The sequence below is a fragment of the Gorilla gorilla genome, chromosome 3 (genome assembly GCF_029281585.2).
Source record: "Gorilla gorilla gorilla isolate KB3781 chromosome 3, NHGRI_mGorGor1-v2.1_pri, whole genome shotgun sequence".
NCBI lineage: Eukaryota > Metazoa > Chordata > Mammalia > Primates > Hominidae > Gorilla > Gorilla gorilla.
Genome location: NC_073227.2, coordinates 57,957,037 through 57,969,645, shown reverse-complemented (window position 1 = coordinate 57,969,645; position 12,609 = coordinate 57,957,037). Strand labels below are relative to the sequence as shown.

At 35.6% G+C, this 12,609-nt stretch overlaps 1 pseudogene; it reads left to right on the top strand.

Moving 5' to 3' along the window:
- Positions 1-12,609, top strand: part of LOC101138063 (UDP-glucuronosyltransferase 2A3-like) — a 476,474-nt pseudogene that overhangs the window by 167,295 nt on the left and 296,570 nt on the right.

Sequence of the window (12,609 nt, the reverse complement as noted above, 5' to 3'; positions counted from 1 at the left end):
AAATGTGAAGAAGATTCTGTTTTTTTGTGACCTATAATTTTACAAACTTCATGCAATGTACTTGTTCTAAGCAAATTAAAGCAAATATTTATTTAACATTGTTACTGAGGATGTCAACATATAACAATAAAATATAAATCACCCATTTGCTTGACATTATGATATGATAATCCACAAAGAAGGGGAAGATGGGAAAAATGTTACTAGTCAATTTATTGTAAATTATTTTAAGATTTGAGGCTAGGATGAAAATTAATTTAATAACAATCAGCAAGCTTATGTACTAAAATAATTGTGTTGTGGAATGGGAGGGAACGAAGAGTTCAAACAATTGACTGGAAAGGTTTTATTCACCTAAGACTTTCCCAAACAGCAAATCCTTGAAGGGAATGAGATCCAGGTGTTAGTGTACAGTCTAGTGATGCAACTGAACTGGGCTCAGACCTCTATTTTGAGATGATTGTAGATATTTTTCTTCCCCTGCTGCTGTGTTTAGAGTTCATGCATGGTTAATGGTCCTGTTAGACTCCTCTTGGCTGAGATGGAAAGATACCATAGAGAAAATATCCTGGAAGCTGCCTCACTGCTGCATCTAGTGTGACACTGAATGGCTAACTGCCTGGATAACAAAACTGAGAGTAAAAGCATGATACTGGCCACCTTCATGATTTTTAGTTTTGGTAAATTATTACTGAGCTGTTAGAGACACAGCTTTCAAGTAATCCAGACCGTAATGAAGTTAGGACTGGTACCATGACGTACGGCATGTTAATGGTGAGATTTCACCAAGTCTGTCCTCATTGCATATAGCTACTCATATAAGTTCTATATTGTACAATAATTACCCTGAAAACCAGTACTGCCACGAAAAATTTAAGTTTATTGATCTGAATAACACTGGAGTATGAACTGATAACATTTAGGCACTTGGCAAAAATATGAAAACTGACATGAATTGATAGTGTTAAATATTTTGCATAAGCTATTTTTATTTCATTTAACAAAATGCTCTGGGAAAAAACAAAATTGAGGAAAACCTTGAATTTTAAGCAAGGATATAAGTACGTTTAAAACTACTCTCAGTGTTCTGTTAAAAATGGATTCCCCTTGTTTCAATGTATTCTGTAGTTGGGCCTCTAGGTGGCACCCACAAGTTGTAGGAAGCTATGGGGAAGCCTGACATCAAGAAGGATGTCTAGCTCTGTAAGTAATAATGAGAACTGTACCTGAGATGAGTCTTGCGAAACCAAAAGAATACAATTTATCTTTGCAAATGGCGTTTAAAAATTAATTCGTGTTGATTTACATCATTATTCGTATTTTTCAAATTTCTGGAGATTTGATTCCAAACTAAAATAAAATTTATGATGCATGATTTGAGGAACTCCCTCTGCAAAAGCACCTGGAGCAATTTAAATTAAGAAGAAATTTTAAAAGCTTAATTTTGCAATGACATCTTATTCCTAAGAGAAATACTTTTGATATTTCCTTCTACAAAGGATTTGAGAAATAGAAGTCTGGGTCAAAGTGAAAATATGAGCGATAGTTCAAACTTTATGTACATAGAGAAATAGGTAATACATTTCTAAAATGGTAACTTCTTTTGAAAAGTAATTTCCAAAGGGTTTTATCTGCATGTCTGTGTTAACTGTTTCTTTGGAGAAAGTTAAGAAGATGTGACGATAATATTTATTACTTTTTTAAAGAGGGCAGGCAGTTCCTCTTCTATATCTTCGATCTTTCTTCCTACAGCACTAGTAAAGTACTCTGTATATAACAGTCCTTCAATAAATGTTGTTGAATGACTCTTTTATTTTTACATTATGCAGAAAACATAGCTTTATTATTATTTACACATTGATTTTTAAAAGTAATCCCAGATTTTACACTGAGTGAATTAAGCCGGTTACTATTTATCTAAGCCTATAATCTCACCCTAAGATAGAGATGATATTTGCTCAAATGATTGTTGTGGAAATAAAACTGTGAATGTTTAAAAAGTGCTTAGCACAGTTCTTGGGACATTAGTAGGTGTTCAAGAAACCATAGTAATAATAACTGTTGCTATAATGAAACTACACTCTTGTTTTAAAAAATATGGTATTTGATTATAACAGGCTGAATACCTTTTTTTTTGAAATGACAAGATAATTAGACCAACAAAATGTGCTAGTTAAAAAAATTTCTGATTCTACAAAAAGTTTTACTGGAATAATTCCAAAAAGTATTTATCAAAGTGGTCTGTCAATGTGAGGGTTCATTCTAACTTTTGACTTCAATTTTAAAAAATGATAAACCTTATTAACCACTGAGTGGCTGGATTATATCAAGATCTATGGTGTAGTTCAAATGTCGCTTCTTCCCTGAAGCCTTTTTTTACTTCTTCAAGTGGATGTACTATACGTTTTTTCTGAACTTCCTTACCATTAATTTTTTTTATTTTCAGATAATCATTGATTCAGATACGGTTAAGATATAACTGTAAGATATAATTCACAGAGATTCTGTGTACCCTTTACTCAGTTTACCTCAATAGTAAGATCTTGCTTAGGTGTAGTATAATATTACAATGAAGAAGTTGACATTGAGACGATCCATTAACTTTATTAGGATGCAATCAATTATATATGTGTGTGTAGGTGTGTGTGTAATTAGTTCTATGTAATTTAATTACATATGTAGATTCATGTGATTACCAAGATACAGATAGTTTGTTCACAAGGCTACATCACGCTACCAACAGCCATCCAGCTCCCTCCCTAGGCCTGTGTCTAGTCTCTAATCCCTGGCAACCACTAATCTGCTCTCCATCTTTATAATTTTTATTGTTTCAAGAATGGTATATAAATATATTATACAATATGTAACTTTTTCAGGTTGGCTTTTTCGCTCAGTATAATTTTCTTGAGATCTGTCCAAGTTGTTGTGTGTGTCAGTAGTTAATTCTTTTTTTATTACTGAGTAGTATTACATGATACGGCTATACCTCAGTTTGTTAACTGTATACCCACTGAAGGGCATTTGGATTGTTCTCAGGTTTTGGCTATTACAAATAAAGCTGCTATGAAGATTTGTGTGTAAGCTTTTTGTGTGGACATAAGTTTTTATTTTTCTGAGATTTATGGCCTAGAGTATGCTGGGTCATACGGTAAGTACATGTTTAGATTTTTAAGAAACGGCCATATTCTTTTCACATGGCTCCTTACTACTTGTAAAACTCTCTGTACTTAGAATATCTACCTGTGTATTTCAGATGTGCAGATAGATGTGATTTCAACAACTAGACTGTAAACTCCATGAGGGTGGGGACAGTAACTGGTTCATTTTTATATCCTTCACAGTTCACAGGAAACTATAATATTGTTTATGGCAGTTGTTCTATAAAGATTTATTAAATAAAAATAAAGACAGTAATAAAAGCAAACAAATAAATATACGTGAAATAAAAAAGAAGAAATGGCTTTGGGTAGAAAAGAATGAACAGTATTTCCTTCATGAAGGTATTACTGCTCAATTTCTGTAATTCTGCATGGACTCTACCATGGCACTTCCATTTATCTTATGTTGGTTGATATAAAGTCTGTTTTTCACCTTTCCACAGGGTACACAATCAAACAAAGACTAAAGACATGGTTGATATGGAGAATCTCTCTTTATAGCTGAATTTAGTTCCTGATACATGTTATATTTAAGAGTTTTCTGACACATCTGTATCAGCTTCTACTGTATTTGTGGAATGGATTCCAGTTTAGGAGCACAATCAATAAATATTTGTTGCTCTTACTTTTTATAACTATGATTCTATAATTTGTCCTAATGTAATTTTTATTATATAACTCAAGGTGGAGTGAAAGACAGAGATCTGTGAAATGTAATCAGAAGTTCTGTCTTAATTGTCCCTAACACATTAATCAGTACCTCTTTGGCGTAGATGTAGTCAGCTTAAATTTTACAATCACTGTACTCACTGCCTTGCATATACCCCTCACCTGCTTGTTGTCTTGCTCCACCACTCTGTGACACTTGCTTTTTACTATGATCCTGGTAAAATTTAACTCTCCACTTACTGTTTTTAAAAACTAATTAATTTCCCCCAATTTTATTAAAGTATAATTGGCTAATAAAAATTGTATATAGTTACAGTGTACAATTTGATGTTTTGATATATGTATACATTGTGAAATTATTAAATCAAGCTAATTAATATATCCATTACCTCAATACTTACTATTTTTTAAAAGAACATTTAATATCTACTCAGCAATATCTACTTTTAACAATTTAAAAATACTCAATACATTATTAACTGTAGTCTCCATGCTGTAAATAGGCCTCCAGAACTTATTTCTTCTATGTAACTGAAACTTTGTACCTTTTAATCAATATCTTCTCATTTCTACCACACTCCAGCCTCTAGCAACCACCGTTTTACTCTCTGCTTCTATTAGTTCAGCTTTCTTAGATTCCACATATAAGTGAGATCATGTAGTAATCAGCACTCTGTGTTTGGCTTATTTCACTTAACATAATATCCTCCAGATTCATCTATGTTGTCACAAATGACACGATTCCCTTCATTTTTAAAGCTGTATGGTATTCCAATGTGTGTATTTCTTTATTCTTCCACCAATGGACATGTAGGTTGATTCTATATTTTGGCTATTGTGAATAATGCTACAATAAACATGAGAATGCAAGTATTTCTGTACCGAAAGTGAAAAACAGAATGGTTGTATGGTACTTAAAGTATGGTTTCTACTGAATATTTCAATTAATCACTGCTGAGATAACCAAAATAGTGTGTAAAAAACAAGCAAATCAGCAAAACCAAAATTGCACTTTTTCAAAATGTCAGATCAATGACTAATCTTTTAACTAGACTGAACTCCCATAAAGGAGATGATTCACATTTTAATAATAAAGTCAGATATAATAGTAAAGACATTATTACCAATCATACAGAAATAAAAGAATTATAATTGTATATTAGGAGCACTTGTATGTCAACAAATTATAATAACTTAGATGAAATGAACAAATCTCTAAAAGACACAGTCATACAGACTCAAGCGTTCTAACACAATTCCATTATGTTCAAAGGACACACTTCGTATGATTTCAGTACTTTTATTGAGAGATACGGCCTAGCAATGGCCTATCTTGGAAAACATTAATGTACTTGAGAATATTATATACAGTCGTGCATTGCTTAACAACAGGGATATATGAACTGCATTGTTACATGATTTTGTTGTGTGAACATCATACAGTGTACTTACATAAATCTACATGGTGTAGCCTACTACACACCTAGGCTGTATGGCATAATCTATTGCTCCTAACCTACAACCTGTACAGCATATTACTATACTGAATACTACAGGGAATTGTAACACAGTGGGAAGCATTTGTGTATTTAAACATAACTATATGTAGAAAAGTTACTGTACAAATACAATCTAAAAAATTAAAAAATGGTATACCTGTTAAAATTCTTATCATGAATGGAGTTTTCAGGGCTAGAGGTTGCTCTGGGTGAGTCAGTGAGTGAGTGGTGAATGAATGTGAAGGCATAGGACATTATTATACACTACCGTAGACTTTATAAACACCATGCACTTAGGCTACACTAAATTTGTAAACAATTTTCCCTCTTCAATGAAAAATTAGCTTACTGTAACCCTTTTAATTTATAAACTTTAAATTTCTTTTACTTTTTGACTCTTTTATAATAGCACTTAGCTTAAAAACATATTTTTCAGCCATACAAAAATATTTTTTCTTTATACCCTTATTCTATAAGCTTTTAAAAATATTTTAATAATTTATTATTTTTTACCTTTAAACTTTTTGGTTAAAAACTAAGAGCCCACCACAGCTCAGCAAGGCCACTGTGGCCAGACTGACTCTCTAGATTCCCTCCTGTCTGAGCAGAACATCTCTGAAAAACAGGCAGCAGCCCTAGTCAGGGACTTATAGATAAAACCCCCACCTCCTGGGACAGAGCAGCTGGGGGAAGGGGTGGTTGTGGGCACAGCTTCAGCAGACTTAAATGTTCCTACCTGGCTGCTCTGAAGACAGCAGTGGATCTCCCAGCACAGCGTTCAAGCTCTGATAAGGGACAGCCTGCCTCCTCAAGTGGGTCACTGACCCCCGTGTATCCTGACTGGGAGACACCTCCCAGTAGAGGCCGACAGACACCTCATACAGGAGAGCTCTGGCTGGCATCTGGTGGGTGCTCCTCTGGGACGAAGCTTCCAGAGGAAGGAACAGGCAGCAATTTTTGCTGTTCTGTAGCCTCCGCTAGTGATAGCCAGGCAAACAGCTTCTGGAGTGGACCTCCAGCAAACTCCAGCAGAACTGCAGCAGAGGGCCCTGAATGTTAGAGGGAAAACTAACAAACAGAAAGGAATAGCATCAACATCAACAAAAAGGATGTCCACTCAGAGACCCCATTGGAAAGTCACTGACTTCAAAGACCAAAGGTAGATAAATCCACGAAGATGGGGAGAAACAAGTGCAAAAAGGCTGAAAATCCAAAAACCAGAATGCCTCCTCTCCTCCAAAGGATCACAACTCCTCACCAGCAGGGGAACAAAATGGGATGGAGAATGAGTTTGATGAATTGACAGAAGTAGGCTTCAGAAGGTGGGTAATAACAAACTCCTCCGAGCTAAAGGAGCATGTTCTAACCCAATGCAAGGAAGCTAAGAACCTTGAAAAAAGGTTAGATGAATTGCTAACTAGAATAAACAGTTTAGAGAAGAGCATAAATGACCTGATAGAGCTGAAAAACACAGCACGAGAACTTCATGAAACATACGCAAGTATCAATAGCTGAACCAATCAAGCAGAAGAAAGGATATCAGAGATTGAAGATCAACTCAATGAAATAAAGCAAGAAGACAAGATTAGAGCAAAAAGAGTGAAAAGAAAAGAACAAAGCATCCACGAAATATAGGACTATGTGAAAAGACCAAATCTATGTGTGATTGGTGTACCTGAAAGTGATGGAGAGAATGGAACCAAATTGGAAAACACTCTTCAGGATATTATCCAGGAGAACTTTCCCAACCTAGCAAGGCAGGCCAACATTCAAATTCAGGAAATACAGAGATCACCACAAAGATATTCCTGGAGAAGAACAACCCCAAGACACACAATTGTCAGATTCACCAAGGTTGAAGTGAAGGAAAAAAATGTTAATGGCAGCCAGAGAGAAACGTTGGGTTACCCACAAAGGGAAGCCAATCAGACTAACAGCAGATCTCTCTGCAGAAACCCTACAAGCCAGAAGAGAGTGGGGGCCAATATTCAACATTCTTAAAAAAATTTTCAACCCAGAATTTCATATCCAGACAAACTAAGTTTCCTAAGCGAAGGAGAAATAAAATCCTTTACAGAAAAGGAAATACTGAGAGATTTTTGTCACCACCAGGCCTGCCCTACAAGAGCTCCTGCAGAAGTTTCTCCTGCCTTTTGTTCAGCTATGACCTGCCACCAGAGGTGGAGTCTACAGAGGTAGGCAGGCCTCCTTGAGCTGCAGTGGGCTCCACCCAGTTCGAGCTTCCTGGCTGCTTTGTTTACCTACTCAAGCCTCAGCAATGGCGAATGCCCCTCCTACAGCCAGTCTGCCACCTCGCAGTTCTATCTCAGACTGCTGTGCTAGCAGTGAGCAAGGCTCTGTGGGCATGGGACCCGCTGAGCCAGGCACGGGATATTATCTCCTGGTGTGCTGTTTGCTGAGACCATTGGAAAAGGTGGGAGTGTCCCAATTTTCCTGGTAGAGTCTGTCATGGCTTCCCCTGGCTAAGAAAGGGAAATTCCCCAACCCCTTGCATTTCCGGGGTGAGGCGATGCCCCGCCCTGCTTCAGCTTGCCTTCTGTGGGCTGCACCCACTGCCCAACCAGTCCCAGTAGGATGAACCAGGTACCTCAGTTGAAAATGCAGAAATCACCCATCTTCTGCATTGATCATGCTGGGAGCTGCAGACCAGAGATGTTCCTATTTGGCCATCTTGGTTCTTCACTATAGACACGTTACAAAGGAAGATATACAAGCAGCCAACAAGCATATGAACAAAAAGGTCAATATCACTGATCATTAGGGAAATGCAAATTGAAACCACAGTGAGATACCACTGATCATTAGATAAATGCAAATCAAAACCACAGTGAGATACTATTTCACACTAGTTAGAATGGCTATAATTAGTCAAAAAATAGCAGATACTGGTGAGGTTGCAGAGAAAAGGGAACACTTATACACTGTTGGTGGGAGCGTAAATTAGTTCAACCATTGTGGAAAGAGGTGTGGTGATTACTCAAAAAGCTAAAAGCAGAACTACCATTTGACCCAGCAATCCTATTACTGGATATATGCCCAAAGGAATATATATCATTCTACCATAAAGACACATGTACATTTATGTTCATTGCAGCACTGTTCACAATAGCAAAGACATGGAATCAACCTAAATGCCCATCAGTGGTAGACTGGATAAAGAATATGTGGTACATATACACCATGGAATACTATGCAGCCATAAAAAAGAATGAGATCATGTCCTTTGCAGGCACGTGGATGGAGCTGGAGACCATCATCCTTAGCAAACTAACACAGGAACAGAAAACCAAATGCTGCATGTACTCACTTATGAGGGGGAGCTAACTGATGAGAACACATGGATGCAAAGAGACAACAGACACTGGGGTCTACTTGAGGGTGGAGTGTTGGGAAGAAGAATAGGATCAGAAAAAATAACTATTGGGTCCTAGGCTTTGTACCTGGGTGATGAAGTAGTCTGCACAGCAAACTCCCATGACAGGAGATCACCTATATTAGAAGCCTGCACTTTTACCCCTGAACCTAAACTATAAGTTTTTTTTTTTTAAATCTTAAGAAAGAAACGTAAAGTCAAAAGTTTTGTGAATATTATGTCAAAATTATGTGCTTATCATTTTGCTGCTGTTCCTTTTTTAAAAATGCATTTTTTTCTCTCTCTGTAAAATAATGGTGTTCCCTTTCCAATGCAAACATACTTTCAGATCCTAATCATTGGGGTAAACATTCTTTTTAAAACTATTGTTTACAAAAGTAAAAATCTGACTTTGTCCATGCAGATCATATATTGACAAGTATTTTTCAACAGCATAATTTTAACCTTATGACATCAGTTTTAATAGCAGTCATTACATTATTATTCCAGGTGATTCATGGGACACCTGAGTACTCTGTGTAATTGAAGTTATCTGTAGCCACATTTAATATGACATGTTCAATGTTTGGTCTCACAAGCTCACTGCTTAGAGTCTTCTTCATCCACCCAATATTGAAGTAATGAAATGGCTGTTAATAGATTCATCCCTGATCTCATTCTGTGACATCTCTATCAGAATAATATAAAATCAATGTAAGAAATTTTGTGAAATTATGAAAATTTAGGAAAAAATAAATTTCATTTATAAAATGTGTGCTTTCATTATGGTTTTATTCTATTTATATAACTCAATGTACATATCTTATGTTTATATAAAAATTTTTTATCTCATTGCATGTATCTTTTCTTCTGACACAAAAATTGTGATATTTTTCTGTTCATCATTTTGTTGCGTAGTATTCAACAATACCTGTACTATGGCTGACAGTGTAATTTAACATTTTTTGATAAAATAATTGTAATGGCATGGTACACACATTGTATACATTTTAAATCATTTCTCAATGTAAAATAGTTGAATTGTCTCTGGTGTTTATTTTATGAATGTCTGCTACAAATATTGAATCTGACCATCGTGATTTAGGTGTTCTCTGTATAGTTTCATATGAGTATATTATGAAGCCAATGTCTATATGCATTTTTATAATACTTAATACTTTTCCCCAAGTGTCTGATTCTTTTAAAATATGCAATCATTATCTGAGAATCTAATACATAATGGAAAAGCAAGAAAATTTGTGACAAAAATTATTTTATGTAAGAAAGAAGTAGAGGACAGGCTGCCCAACTATTGACCTGGATTTGAACCTACCTTCTGCAAATGAATAACAACAGCTAGTATTAGTATTTATAACTATTGTTCTAATAGTCATTCTTGCCCTTGTCTTCCTTCTCCACCGAATCTCTTCCCCCCTCTAATGGCACCATCACTTTCCTCTAATGTGAATGGGAAAATTTTTTGAGAATAAGGTTAGAGTGCATAGAATTTTCATTGGTCCTACCTCTGCCTTTGTCCTTTGGGAAATTACCACATAGAGCCTATGCAATTTTCATTCAACATAAACATTGGGTTTTAACTCAACTAAGATTTCAGTTTTCTGTTGCTGCTAATAAGAAGGTAGACAAAAAGATCTCTTAAGGCTTATATAATAAAGTAGTGAGGAATGCTTGCTTTCTACTTATGTCTCAAAAGAATAACATTAAAGTAAAATATATGAGGTTCTTTTGTTTCTTCGTAAGGAAGATCATCCTATATCCTGACAGAATTCTTTTGTAAATCTCAGTGTAGTTTTCAGATGCAAGTGGTAGACATTATTTGGGTCTTATTTTACATTCATTGTTCATTTTTTTTTGGTGCTTCTCTGTCAGGCAGCAGTGATGATGAGTCCCAAGTTTCCCAGAGATTTTTACTGAGATGTCCTATAGGCTTGGTATAAGGCAGAAAACATTAAAAGGGTAAGCTGACCCTTTTATGCTCTAAGATATAAACCTCTGTGATCTCACTGACGAATGTTTTAAATGCTAGAGTGAAAGCAAGTAAACATTGGCTTTGGCTGTGAATATTCTGGTGGCACACATTTATGTTGTTGAGGAATAGTGTACCTTGAAAAGCCTTAACCCTTACACCGTTAGCATTTCATCTTGTTCATCTGACTGCCCAAACATCTATATTTAAACAAGTCCACAGGGGATCTGTTCTCTAGGACTTTGCTGGAGAACCTTGATGTGCTGGAAAACTGTTCCTATTAATAGAGGGATTATATCTCGAGTGGCTGGCATATGTTAACTAATGGATACTATTAATAGTAATAACAAAAATAAAAAATCATTACAATATTACTACTATTTGAATCACTATGTACGAGAGACATTTTAAGTGTTTTATCTGTATTAAGTATATTTTCAACACAACGCAATAGAAGGTAATTGCCATTATTATAGAAGAAGGCATAATTATCTCTATCAACATTCTAGTCCACTTTTCCATTATCTGTTGCATAAACTCATGCAAAATCTTCTAAATGATCTACACTTTTCACAATCTGGCCTTTTTGCGATGTAATCCATTGACAACATTGAGAGCTTTTTAAAGAAAGGGAATCTGATAATATCTCTCCATTTCTGAACTCTGTGCAGTAGCTCCCCTTTGCCCTTAATAGACACTTCGATCTCCTTATAATTATATTGCTTCAACTTACCTCTCTAACATCATCTGCTACTTTACTCAGCTTTTTTCCTGCATACTAATTTGAAACCTTAGGCACTGCCTTTACTTCACTACCTGCTTTTCTTTGTGTTTTCCTCTCCCCCTCATCTTTTCATCTACTCCTGCACATCGAGGACTCACTTTATCAATGACTTTGAGATCTCTTCTACATGTTTCCTTAGCATTGCGACCTTATAACACTTTTAGACTTTTCCTTTTTACTTGCTTATAGTCTATCTTTCAAAGTACAATGTAAGGCATGAGGGAGCAGAAAGTGCCTACATTTCTTCTCTGAAAATCCAGCACTTACCCGTGGTTTGTGCTGATCAATTCATAAATATTCCTTGAAGGAATGATTTATTTATTTTTTTACATTGCACAATGAAGGCTTTCATTAAATCAACCCTGTTTTCAGAGTCTCTTTAGTATCCCTCTTTGATATTTAATGACACTAAAGTTTACACAGTTCTGATGATATAGAAACATATGAGTTTCTAATGGTAGGTCACTTTCTTTGACCTCCCGTGTTTCTCTCACTGTGAGTCAAACACTCTGAATGAAAACATATCTGGCCATTCCTTCTGAAATGCAAAGCAAATAAATCAAACATGAATACACTTACCTTAGGCAGGGTTTTGGCTGGTTTACAGTGGAGTTCCCCCACAAAATCGACATTTGGTAAGGGTGGGTGAAGAAATTCAAAATCCCAGTACAGTTGAATGAGCCACACTTCAGCTTTCCCCATTGTCTCAAATAATGTACATTAATAAAATAAATACATACATATCTTTTTATATATAAGCATAACAATTTTTATATATTGCATATTACTTATATATAAGGAAAGCAAAATGTTCAGATAATTAAGAGGAAATTACATATTTTTTTCTTTTTCTTTTTTTTATTATACTTTAAGTTTTAGGGTACATGTGCACATTGTGCAGGTTAGTTACATATGTATACATGTGCCATGCTGGTGTGCTGCACCAACTAACTCATCATCTAGCATTAGGTATATCTCCCAGTGCTATCTCTCCCCCCTCCCCCCATCCCACCACAGTCCCCAGAGTGTGATATTCCCCTTCCTGTGTCCATGTGATCTCATTGTTCAATTCCCACCTATGAGTGAGACTATGCAGTGTTTGTTTTTTTGTTCTTGCGATAGTTTACTGAGAATGATGA